This window comes from Rhineura floridana, chromosome 3 (assembly GCF_030035675.1).
Source record: "Rhineura floridana isolate rRhiFlo1 chromosome 3, rRhiFlo1.hap2, whole genome shotgun sequence".
NCBI lineage: Eukaryota > Metazoa > Chordata > Lepidosauria > Squamata > Rhineuridae > Rhineura > Rhineura floridana.
In genome coordinates this window covers 209,912,264-209,924,007 of record NC_084482.1, presented here as the reverse complement: position 1 = coordinate 209,924,007, position 11,744 = coordinate 209,912,264, and the positions used below count along the sequence as shown (strand labels likewise).

General features: G+C 46.6%; 2 pseudogenes; both read left to right on the top strand.

Annotated features, from left to right (window-relative positions):
• Window positions 1–3,307: 3,307 nt before the first annotated feature.
• On the top strand, window positions 3,308–10,965 carry LOC133378928 (zinc finger protein 501-like; annotated as a pseudogene).
• Window positions 3,748–3,866, top strand: LOC133382492 (5S ribosomal RNA; annotated as a pseudogene).
• Window positions 10,966–11,744: the final 779 nt, after the last annotated feature.

Below are 11,744 nucleotides of genomic sequence, written 5' to 3'. Positions count from 1 at the left end.
AATAAATCAGTAAAAACCTAACACCCACCAAATAGCAAAAAGGAGTAACTAGAACAGCACACATCAAGGGCCAAATGCCTGAGCGAAGAGTAAGGTGTTTGGTGCCTGAAGAATGGTATCCACACGACGCTGATGTCTGTAAGAAATATATTCCAACCCAGCCAGGGCAGTGAGGTCTTCAGACGATTGTGTAATAGATGGTGGGTGTTTAGCCTCCCAGGCTTGAAAGTATCTTAGCGACCGTAAAGACTTGCGAAGATCACTTTTGTGGTCCTGTTGTTAATCCTCATACTAACTGTAAATGTACTGCCTTCAAGTCGATTCCGACTTATAGCACCCTATGAATAGGGTTTTCATGAGGCTGAGAGGCAGTGACTGGTCCAAGGTCATCCAGTGAGCTTCATGGCTACGTGGGGACTCGAACCCTGGTCTCCCAGGTCGTAGTCTAACACCTTAACCTACAGGAGTACAATTTAAAAGTACACGATTTCACCAATACAAAATTAAAATGGAGGACGACTTCAACCCAAAAAAGAATGCATCACAGTCCTCTGCTTTCTCTTCAGACCGTGTGAATCTTTCGCCTAACAACTGGTTGATCCGACATCCATTGTTTAACCTCCCGGCGAATAAATGAGAACAAATGTTTAATAAAGAGCCAACGTCGCCTACCCACCCCGTAAACTTTGTGCTGGCAAATCAGGATGAATGCGCAATAACCGGGTTGTCTGGAAGCAACCAGAGATGGCCGAATCCAGCTTGCTGAATTGGGAGCGAGAGCTTGACTATAAATGCCTTGATGCTTGAGGCATTGCTTGAACGCCAGCCAAGGTAATGAATGCCTTCTTCCCTTAGCTTTCCTAGCGAGGTTCAGTCTAAGGGTTAAAGGGAGAGACTGGGCTGTCTGGGAAGAAGGGAGAGTGTGCGTGGAGTGTGACAGTGGCTTCCTGCCCCGCCTCTTTCTCTAGAGGGAGGGGGGAGTAGCCCTTTGTCTTTTCCATCCAGGGGGAGTCTGGTGAGTTCTCACTGACTGATGGATGCAGAGGGAGGCAAGACTGCAATGGAGGATTAGTGGAAAAGACAGGAAAATGTGTGTCCTCAGATGGAGTCTCCTAACCTCAGATCAGAGCCAGGGAGGCAAAAGGCAGCTGCTGATGGGAGGAGGGGTGCTGAGCTTTCCCTGAAAGGGAGATGTCCCATGCAGCTGGCTGATTCCAGGTTCCCCCACAACGCTGTGGTGTTCCCAGTACAGTCCTTGGAAGGGATCAGAAGGGCCATAGCTTCTGGGCAGAGCGTCTGCTTTGCACGCAGAAGGTCCCAGGTCCCATCCCCATCATCTCCACGTAAGGCTGGGGAAGGCTGGTGTCTATAACCGTGGAGAGCTGCTGCCAGTCGGTGCAGGTAGTACTGAGCTAGATGGACCAATGGTTTGACTCAGTATAAGGCAGCCTCCTGTCTTCCTGGAGGAAGGGCTGTAGCTCAATGGTAGAGCATCTGCTTTGCATGCAGGAGGTCCTAGGCTCAATCCCCAGCGGCATCTCCAGGGAGGGCTGGCAGTTTCCCCTGTCTGAAACCCTGGAGAGCGGCTGTCAGCCAGGAAGCGTAGACCAGGAGTGGGTTCCCTGGGTGACCTTGGGCCACTTGCCTAACTCTAACTCTCTCAACCTAACCCATCTCACGGGTGTTACGAGGATCAAATTGGGAGGGGGAGAACCGTGTTTGTATGCCACCTTGAGCTGCTCGGAGGGAAGGTGAGATATAAATATAATAAATAAATAAACAAACTTTTGGCCCTCCAGATGATGCTGAACTAGAACTCCCATCGGCCCCAGCAAGCACAGACAATGCACAATGACTGGGGATAGTGGCATTTGTGGTTCACCAAAGGCTCCTCGCAGCTGCTTTAGATGAAATTGAGCTAGATGAGCCAGTGGTGGCTGTGGCTCCATGCCGGGGGGGGGGGGAGCGGAATCCACTTCAGGTTTTAGTCCGAACTTCCAAGGAACTGTCCAAGGTCCACCACTGAGACAGGCCAACAGCCCAACTTGATGTAAGGTTGCTTCCTAAGTTATCCCTTCTTTTTCTCTGCCAAGTCAGTCTGCCCCATCACTGTGGGTAGATTGAGACCTGGGGTGGGGAACCTGTGGCCCTCCAGATGTTGCTGGACTCCAACTCTCATCAACACCAGCCAGCAGGGCCAATGGTCAGAAATGGTGGGAGTTCTAGTCCAGCAACATCTGAATGGCACCAGGTTGGGGAAGGATGATTTAAACCAAAGGTGAGGAACCTCGGGCCAAATGCAGACCTCCAAGTCCCTCCCCAGAGCACATCCCACACTGACCCTGCTTCACAGGGATGTTGTTGCCTGGCCGGGATGTGTCTTGGAACTCTGATCATGCCAGGATGGGGGGTGAAGAGGTGTGTATCTAGAAACTAGCTTAGGGTACAAAAATAGAATTTACATTGGATGCTCTGCACACCTTTGCCTCTGACTCTGCACACCACTGGCATGTGGCCCCCAGGAGGTTGCCCAGAGGAGAATGTGGCCCTTGGGCTGAGAAAAGGTCCTTTTTCAGACCTTCCAATTTCAAAAAGCCTTTTAAGTGGAGATTTTTATCCCAGTCATCTGTCATTTAATTTGAATAGTTTTGATGTATTTTTTAAATTGTTGATTTTTTAATTGTTAAATCGCTTGAGGGATGTCTTGTGGGGAGCAATAGGGCAATTAAATGAAATGACCCTTCAGAGGAAAAAAGACCCCTTCCCCAGCCTCTGGGTTTTCACTGATCTTGGGGCATTTCCCTGCCTTACCTATAGGAAGAGGATCCGCTTGTTAGCTGGAATTTGACTGTAAACTACTTTCCAACCTGGAATGTGTATTCACAGGTCAGAATATCTCGTGGGCTTTGCAGGCTGTGGCGGCCTCACCAGTTTGGGTGGTTTGTGCCTGGAGAAAGCCTGTGAGCAAGTCCAGGAGGTTCCTTGGCACATTGGAGGTTGCTTTGAAGCCTACATCAAAGATGGAAGAGCCAGATTTAATTGGCTTTGGTGCCCTCCAAGCTGGGAGCCGAGGGGAATTCTGGGAAAGAACCATGCGGAAGATCCTGGGTAAAGAGGACACCCTCAGCTCAGATACACAGCACCAATGCTTCAGGCAGTTCCACTACCAGGAAGCTGAGGGCCCCCGAGAGGCTTGCAGCCGACTCCACCATCTCTGCCATCAGTGGCTCAGGCCAGAGCGACACACAAAGAGCCAGATCCTGGACCTGTGATCCTGGAGCAGTTCCTGGCTGTCCTTCCCCCGGAGATGGCAAGCTGGGTGAGGGAATGTGGAGCGGAGACCACTTCCCAGGCAGTGGCCCTGGCAGAAATTTTCCTCCTGAGCCAGGCAGAGGACAAGAAGCAGGAAGAGCAGCAGGTGAGAGCATTTTTATCAGGGTAGGTTCAAGGGGCTTATATCCAAGAGTATCTTTAAAATCACATCCGGTTGTCCCATTTTTTCCTTTGGAAATTGTCCAAACATGAGATAGCTCAGCACCCTGTGTGAAGGATGAGGAACCTGTGGCCCTGCAGATGTTCTTGGACTCCAACTCTCATCAGGCCAAGCCACTATGGCCAATGGCCAGAGATGATAGGAATGGTAGTCCAGCAACATCTGGAGGGACACACCCTCCCCATCTCTGCCTTACGTTGACATCCAATGTTGCCTAGAGAATGTTTTGTATTAGACAACTCATAAAATTGAATTGCTACGGCCATAGTACCCTGAACGCTCCCAATCTCTTCTGATCTCGGAAGCTAAGCAGGGTCAGGCCTGGTTAGTACTTGGATGGGAGACCGCCTGGGACTACTGGGTGCCGTAGGCTTAGAGGAAGGCAATGGGAAACCACCTCTGAATACCTCTTACCATGAAAACCCATGAATACATCCAAAAAGGATTCATAGGGTCGCCATAAGTCTTAATCAACTTGAAGGCATGTAACAACAACAACAAAATTGAATTAATATCCAGAGCTGCATCTGCACCATACATTTTAAGCAATATGATACCACTTTAGCCTGCACTTACAAGATCTGAACAGGGTGGTCCATGACAGATGCTATTGGAGGTCGCTGATTCATAGGGTCGCCATAAGCCGTAATCGACTTGAAGGCACATAACACATACCCCTTTCACCAGTCATAGCTTCCCCCAATGAATCCTGGGGAGAGTGATTTGTTAAGGGTGCTGAGAGTTTTTTTGGAGACCCCGATTGACTTCAGAGGGCTATCATTCTCAGAGTTCCCTGGAAAGAGGGATTTGTTGTTAAACTACTCTGAGAACTGTAGCTCTGTGAGGGGCATAGGGGTCTCCTAACAACTCTTGGCACCCTTAACAAACAACAGTTCCCAGGATCCTTCGCAGGAAGCCATGACTGTTGTGGTATAAGAGTGCTTGACATGTATTGGGCAGAATTGTCCTGAATTAAGTAACAAAAAACCCCACCTTTGCTTCCTGCATTCCTTTCCTCATCCCTCTCTGTGCCCTCGGGGTCCTCGCTGCTGTTTCAGTTGCAGGGGCCATTGGCAGAAGGGGGCGCCGATTTTCACGAGGCAGAGAATGTTCCGTTGGACCCCGGAGAGAGCCCACTCTTCAAGTGGATTGTGCAGGAAGGCGATCGAGGTGGGTGAGGATTCCTGGGGCAGACGTAGTGTCCCTCTTTCATGTGGCATCCCTGGGATCTGTGGCCTGCCCTTTGTTGCTGTTGTTCCCCTGAATTTGTGCGAGAGAGCTACAGAAGTCTCCTCCACATTTAAAAGTGAGTTTCATTCCAACTCTTTTAAGAATGCATCTCCCTAAGAGCAACAACTAGATCTAGGGCCTTCTCGGTGGTGGCCCCCGAACTATGGAATGCCCTCCCAGACAAGATACGCCTCTGTTATCTTTTCGGCGCCAGGTAAAAACTTACCTTTTCGCCCAGGCTTTTTAAATTTTGTAAATTTTTAAATATTTTAATTTAACATTTTAAACTTAATATGATCTTAATTTAAATCTCAATGGCAATTTTATTAATGTTTTATAATTGTACTATATATTTTTTTTTTCCACACTTGCTCATATTTTAATTGTGATTTTATTTGTTGTACACCGCCCTGAGAGCTTTCTGCTATAGGGCGGTCTAGAAATGTAATTAAATAAATAAATAAATAAAATAAACAGAGGAGCCCTACAGCTGGACCATGCCAAAGCCATCGAGGCTGGAAGCCATTGATAGCCTTATCCTCCATGTGTTTGTCTAAACCAGAGGTGAGGAACGTCTGGCCCTCCAGTTGTTGCTGGACTACCAATTTCCATCATCTCTTGCTATTGTATTGGCCGTAGGTTGAGGCTGATGGGAGTAGAAAGCCAATAACATCTAGAGTGCCGCAAGTTCTCCTCTTGTGCTCTAAACCCTCTTTATCGCCGTCCGGGTTGGTGGTCATCATTGCATCCTGTGGGAATCGAAACCATCACTTTGCATCGTAGGCCAAGAGTCAGTGCGGGGAGGTTTATTGATTTGGTCCAAGGAACTGAAATTCACAGTGAATGTAAGAATGAAGAATGCGTGCCAAGGATAAAACTTGTTCTTGCAACCTCAATCTTCTCAACATCTTTAGAATTTTTGGTCTCGTATTTTTATTCTAAGTATTTGGTTTTAAACGACTGACCAGTTTTTTGGTTTATACATTTTGTAAGTCGCTTTGAAAAAGTGGGAAATGGATGCAATTAATTGTTGACTTTCAAGAGGAATGTAAAAACATTCCTGTTTCCCCAGGCATTTGATGGCTGAAAGAGACTGTTCCTGGCAACCCTGAGATCATTGCCTGAGGCAATGTTTTGAACTGTTTTCAGAACGATTTTATCTGTCTGTAGAACATTTAAAAAATATTGGTGCATTTGCCACTCTGGGCACCTTTTGGGGGAAAGGGGGGATGTAAACTGAAAAACAACAATAATTAATGACAGTAATAATATAAAAGTAGTAGTAATAATAATACTGGGTCATTGTCAACTAAGTCTTACTCAGAGTAAACCCATTGAAATTGATAGACTTAAGTTGGCCATGTTCATTAGTTTCAATGAGTTGTTATAGGACTACCATTGGACACAACCAATAATAATATGTTTCTCTCATAGGTGGGGGAATGACACTTGCATTATGCACTATTATTATTATTTATTATTTTATTCAATTTCTATACCGCCCACAGCCAACGGCTGTCTGGGCGATGAACAGCATAAATTTAAAATACAATATAATAAAATCACATATCAATACCACACACATAACAAAATTCCAAAGACTAAAAACATATTACATAATTGTTCTAGTATACTAAGATGTAATAAATATATTAAAATATTAAAATATTAAAATGCCTGGGAAAAGAGGTACGTTTTAACCTGGCGCCAGAAAGAGAGCAAAGTTGGTGCCAGGCGCACCTCGTCAGCAACACCATTCCATAGTTCGGGGGCCACCACTGAGAAGGCCCTAGATCTTGTCGTCATCCTCCGGGACTCTTTATGAGTCGGTACCCGGAGGAGGGCCTTCGATGTTGCACGCAGTGTACGGGTAGTTTCATATCGGGAGAGGCGTTCCATCAGGTATTGCGGGCCCGCGCCGTGTAAGGCTTTATAGGTCAAAACCAACACTTTGAATCTGGCCCGGAAACATATAGGCAGCCAGTGCAAACGGGCCAGAACAGGTGTTATATGTTTGGATCGTTTGGTCCTAGTCAACAATCGGGCCGCAGCGTTTTGCACGAGCTGCAGTTTCCGAACCGTCTTCAAAGGTAGCCCCACGTAAAGCGCATTGCAGTAGTCCAATCCTGAGGTTACCAGAGCATGGATAACTGAAGCAAGGTCGTCGCTGTCCAGATAGGGACGTAGCTGAGCTACCAACCGAAGTTGATAGAACGCACTTCGTGCCACCGAGGCTACCTGGGCCTCAAGTGACAATGAAGGATCTAGAAGAACTCCCAGACTACGAACCTGCTCCTTCAGGGGGAGTGTAACCCCGTCCAGAACAGGTTGAATATCCACCATCTGATCAGAGAAACCGCTCACTAACAGCATCTCAGTCTTGTCTGGATTGAGCTTCAATTTATTAGCTCTCATCCAGTCCATTATGGCGGCCAGGCAACGGTTCAGTACATTGACAGCCTCACCTGAAGAAGATGAAAAGGAGAAGTAGAGCTGCGTGTCATCAGCATACTGATGACTACGCACTCCAAAACTCCTGATGACCGCCCCCAGCGGCTTCATATAGATATTAAAGAGCATGGGGGACAGAATTGACCCCTGCAGGACCCCATACTGGAGAACCCAGGGTGTCGAGCAATGCTCCCCAAGCACTACCTTCTGGAGCCGACCTACCAAATAGGAGCAGAGCCACTGCCAAGCAGTACCTCCCACTCCCAACTCGATAAGTTGCTCCAGAAGGATACCATGGTCGATGGTATCAAAAGCAGCTGAGAGATCAAGGAGAATCAACAGGGTTACACTCCCCCCATCCCTCTCCCGACACAGGTCATCATACAGGGCGACCAAGGCTGTCTCAGTACCAAAACCGGGCCTGAAACTGGATTGAAATGGATCTAGATAATTGGTTTCATCCAGGAGTGTCTGGAGCTGGTTAGCAACCACCTGCTCTAAGACCTTGGTGGAGTAGAAACAGGTGCTGCAGAGCCTGATCAGGTAGGGTTGTGTGGGAGATGGTTAGGGGACATCCTTGGCTCTGTCATCCCTTCCTCTTCAACCGCCCTAAAAGTTGTGTGTGTGTGTGGGGGGGGAGAACCCAAAGCAGCCAATGTGTACTGATCGTGCTCTGTGGCTACAGAACGTTGACATTTCGGGTGCAGGTAGAGGTGCAATGCCAGTGGATGAAATATGAAAAGATTGCTGGAATCCTGAAAAGTGGTACTTTACACTACAGCATTTTGTTGCAGTTCTCTTGATTATACTTTCTGGTTGTACTCAGAAAGGGAAGAGCTGTTACAGGATCTCTACAGAGGACACCACTTCCTTCTTTCAGGATCTGGTGACCTTTGAGGAGGTGGCTGTGCATTTCACCAAGGAGGAGTGGGCTCTGCTGGATGCCAGCCAAAAGGCCCTGCACAGCGAAGTCATGGTGGAGAACTGTGGGAACGTGACCTCTTTGGATAAGACACAGAATCATAAGTGTTGGAAGGACCTCAAAGGTCATCTGTACCAACCCCTTGCAGATGCAGATAATCCTGTTCTTTTCCTTTGGCTCATGAATCTTGATGGAAGAAATTCCTATTTTTGTTATTTCTCACAGTACCCTGAACCCTCTTTCAGCCAATTCTGCTCGCAGGATTGTGGGCTCTCTTTAGAAGGAGGGGGCCTTTATCAAGCTGTGAGTTTGTGAAACTGTCATCCATGCTAGCTGATAATTTTTCCTTTCAGATGCCACTGAATAAACATGGAAACTTTGCAGGGGCAGGCTGTGTCCTTCCAGATGCTGTTGGACTCCGCCCCATCAGCCCTAGCCAACATGACCAATGGTTGGGGACACTGGGAGTTGGAGTCCAGCAACATCTGGAGGGCCACAGTGTATGTCATCAGCACCCTAATGTAAAGCATGAGCTCTCTTAGTACATCGTGAGCCCTCTGTGTGTGTGTTACTCAGCATGAGCGGTGGGGAAGGGGTGAAGGAGAAGTTAACATTGTATTTGCATACCTTGTAAGATGCTTTGAGGGCCTGATGAACGAAAATGGAGCATAAAGCTAAGAAAAAAACTATGGAAGGTAGGTTATAATAGGGAACAAAAATGACACCTCTCTTGCGCTCGAACTGTAGGGACTGCTCCTAGGGTTGCCAGGTTCAGGGCCTCAGACTGATCCTGTATCTTTAGGAGAAGAGAAAGTCAGCCAAGTGCAGGCGTTCTTGCAACACTGTAATGGGAAAAACCACAAGGTGGAATTCTCCCTTCCCCCTGCACAACGTTTAAAGATACAAAAGACCTCTTGGTTGCCAGGCCTGGCCTCCCAGAGGTCTTCTGTATCTTTAAAAGTTGTGCAGGGGAAGGGAGAATTCCACCTTGTGGTTTTTCCCATTACAGAGTTGCAAGAGCACCTGCACTTGGCTGACTTTCTCTTCTCCTAAAGATACAAGATCAGTCTCAGGCCCTTAGCCTGGCAACCCTAACTGCTCCACTGTCCAACAGCACGTACCATCAGGATGTTTCTATTTAAGCGGGAAGGGGAGTAACTCCGTGGTAGAGCTTTGCATACAGAAGGTTCCAGGTAGGGATAGGAGACTCCTTGCCTGAAACCCTGGAGAGCCGCTGCCAGTCAGTGTCACTAATACTGAGGTAGACGGACCAATGGTCTCAGTGTAAGGCAGCTTCCTGTGTTCTTAATGTTTCGTTCAAATCCTTTTCCTGTAATTTAAACTTTTCTGTTGACCTTTCCATGTTAGACCTTACCCATTAACTAGAGATGTGAGGAATCAAACCTGGGACCTTCTGTTTGCAAAGCACATATGCTGCTTCTGAACTATGGACCTCCCCTTCTTTGGATATTTATACTGTTTGCTTATCATGTCAGTATCCCACCCTCCCTCCAAGGAGTTCAGAGTAGCAGGCATGTGGTTACTTCACTCATTTGCACAACAGCCCTGCGAGGTAGGTTCAAGGCCGCCCTATGAACTGCATGGCTGAGCTGGGAGCTGAACCAGCTATCCAAGTTGAATGCTCTACATCACATTGGTTATAGTTAACACCTCTCATCTAAATCTTTTCCATTCTGTCATTTATAACAGGTTTCATTGGCTCTGTTCCTGATTTGAAATGCCACTTCTCCCTTGGGCTCTTACTTTGTTATTTTCTCTCTCTTTATTCCAGCAGCTGATAAGTGGGAGAGAGAGGGTAAAGGAGAGCCACCTGGGGTGTCATTCGAAAGAGCTGGTTGTGAAGAGGGCGGACAACAGAGTTGGAAAATGGAAGAACAGGAAGAAACCAATCAGTCTGCTAATTTTCAGGGTGGTGACTTCCATGAAATCTCAGTCCAAGGACAACTAGACAAAGGAAAGGAAAGGAATACATGCCCCATGTGTGAGAAAAGCTTCAGCAGTAAGTCAAGTCTTAATGTTCACTGGAAAATCCACACTGGAGAGAAACCATTTAAATGCTTAGAGTGTGGCAAGAGCTTTTGTCAGAAGGAAAAACTTATTAGGCACGAAAGGATTCATACACGGGAGAAACCATATAGTTGCTTGGAGTGTGGAAAATGTTTCATTCAGAAGATAGATCTTACTTCCCATCGAAGGATTCACACAGGGGAGAAACCATATAAGTGTTTGGTGTGTGGAAAGAGTTTCAGGCAGAGTGCACACCTTATTTCACATCAAAAAATTCACACAGGGGAGAAGCCGTATTGGTGCTCAGAATGTGGAAAGAATTTCAGTTTTAGCCACAGCCTTACTTTACATCAAAGAACTCACACAGGTGAGAAGCCATATGAATGTTTGGAGTGTGGAAAGACCTTTCGTCAAACTGCAAGCCTTAGTTCACATCAAAGAATTCACACAGGGGAGAAGCCATATGAATGTTTGGAGTGTGGAAAGACCTTTCATCAAACTGCAAGCCTTAGTTCACATCAAAGAATTCACACAGGGGAGAAACCATATGAATGTTCAGAGTGTGGAAAAACCTTTAGTCGGAATTCACACCTCTATTAGACACCGAAGAATGCACACAGGGGAGAAACCGTATGAATGCTTGGAGTGCGGAAACAGTTTCAGCCGGGGTACACATCTCACTTCACATCAGAGGATTCATACTGGGGAGAAACCATACAAATGCTGGGAATGTGGCAAGACCTTCTGTAAGGACTCAAACCTTACTTCACATCAAAAAATGCATGCAAGGGTGAAACAATATGAATGGTTGCACTGTAGCATGACCTTTTGTGATAGCTGAAAATCAACAGAGAACTCATAGATGAGACAAACTTTAAACGTTTGTAAGGAGGAAATTGCTTGGATCCATAAAAGAATGAAAACTATAGCCCTATGCACACATTACTTACCTGTAGGGATGGAAGGATCTATCAGTTTCACTTCTCTCAGTTGCTCATATTCCAAAATTCAGTTCTCCAAATTTCGGCAGCAGTTTGTGAATTTCTTTTTTTTAAATCCTAATGAAAATTCATCAGCATAAAGGAGGACAAGAGTATCCTCAGGTTACCTGCACAACCAGGAGTCCTGAATGTGCAGAGCCTCTGCACACGAGGAGGCACTCACACTTTAGCCTTCCTCTACAGACAACTGTTCAACACAGAGATGGTTGTTAAAAAAAAAAAAGACACCATATTGGGAGCGGGGCAGAAACCACCACCCCACTCTGGTTTGTATTCAAATATGCCCTACACGTGACTAGATGGAGGACAAGGAGAGAGAGGTGTGAGTGTGTGTAGAAACTAGCCTAGGAAAAATTTATATTTGTTGCTCCTCCCACTTTTTCTTCTGGTCCCACCCACTGCTGGCATGTGGTCCCTGGAAGATGTCCCAGAAGGAAATGTGATCTTCAGTCTGAAAAAGTTTCTCCACACCTTGTGTAGAAAAATCAGCTGATCATCACTGACAACAAGCAAGTCTACAAAAGAAGTCTGCTTAATGGTCGTTGTGATCATATCTTTTCAGCAAGAGAGTCAACCTGTGGCCCTCCAGATGTTGTTGGGATTCCACCTCGCATCAGCC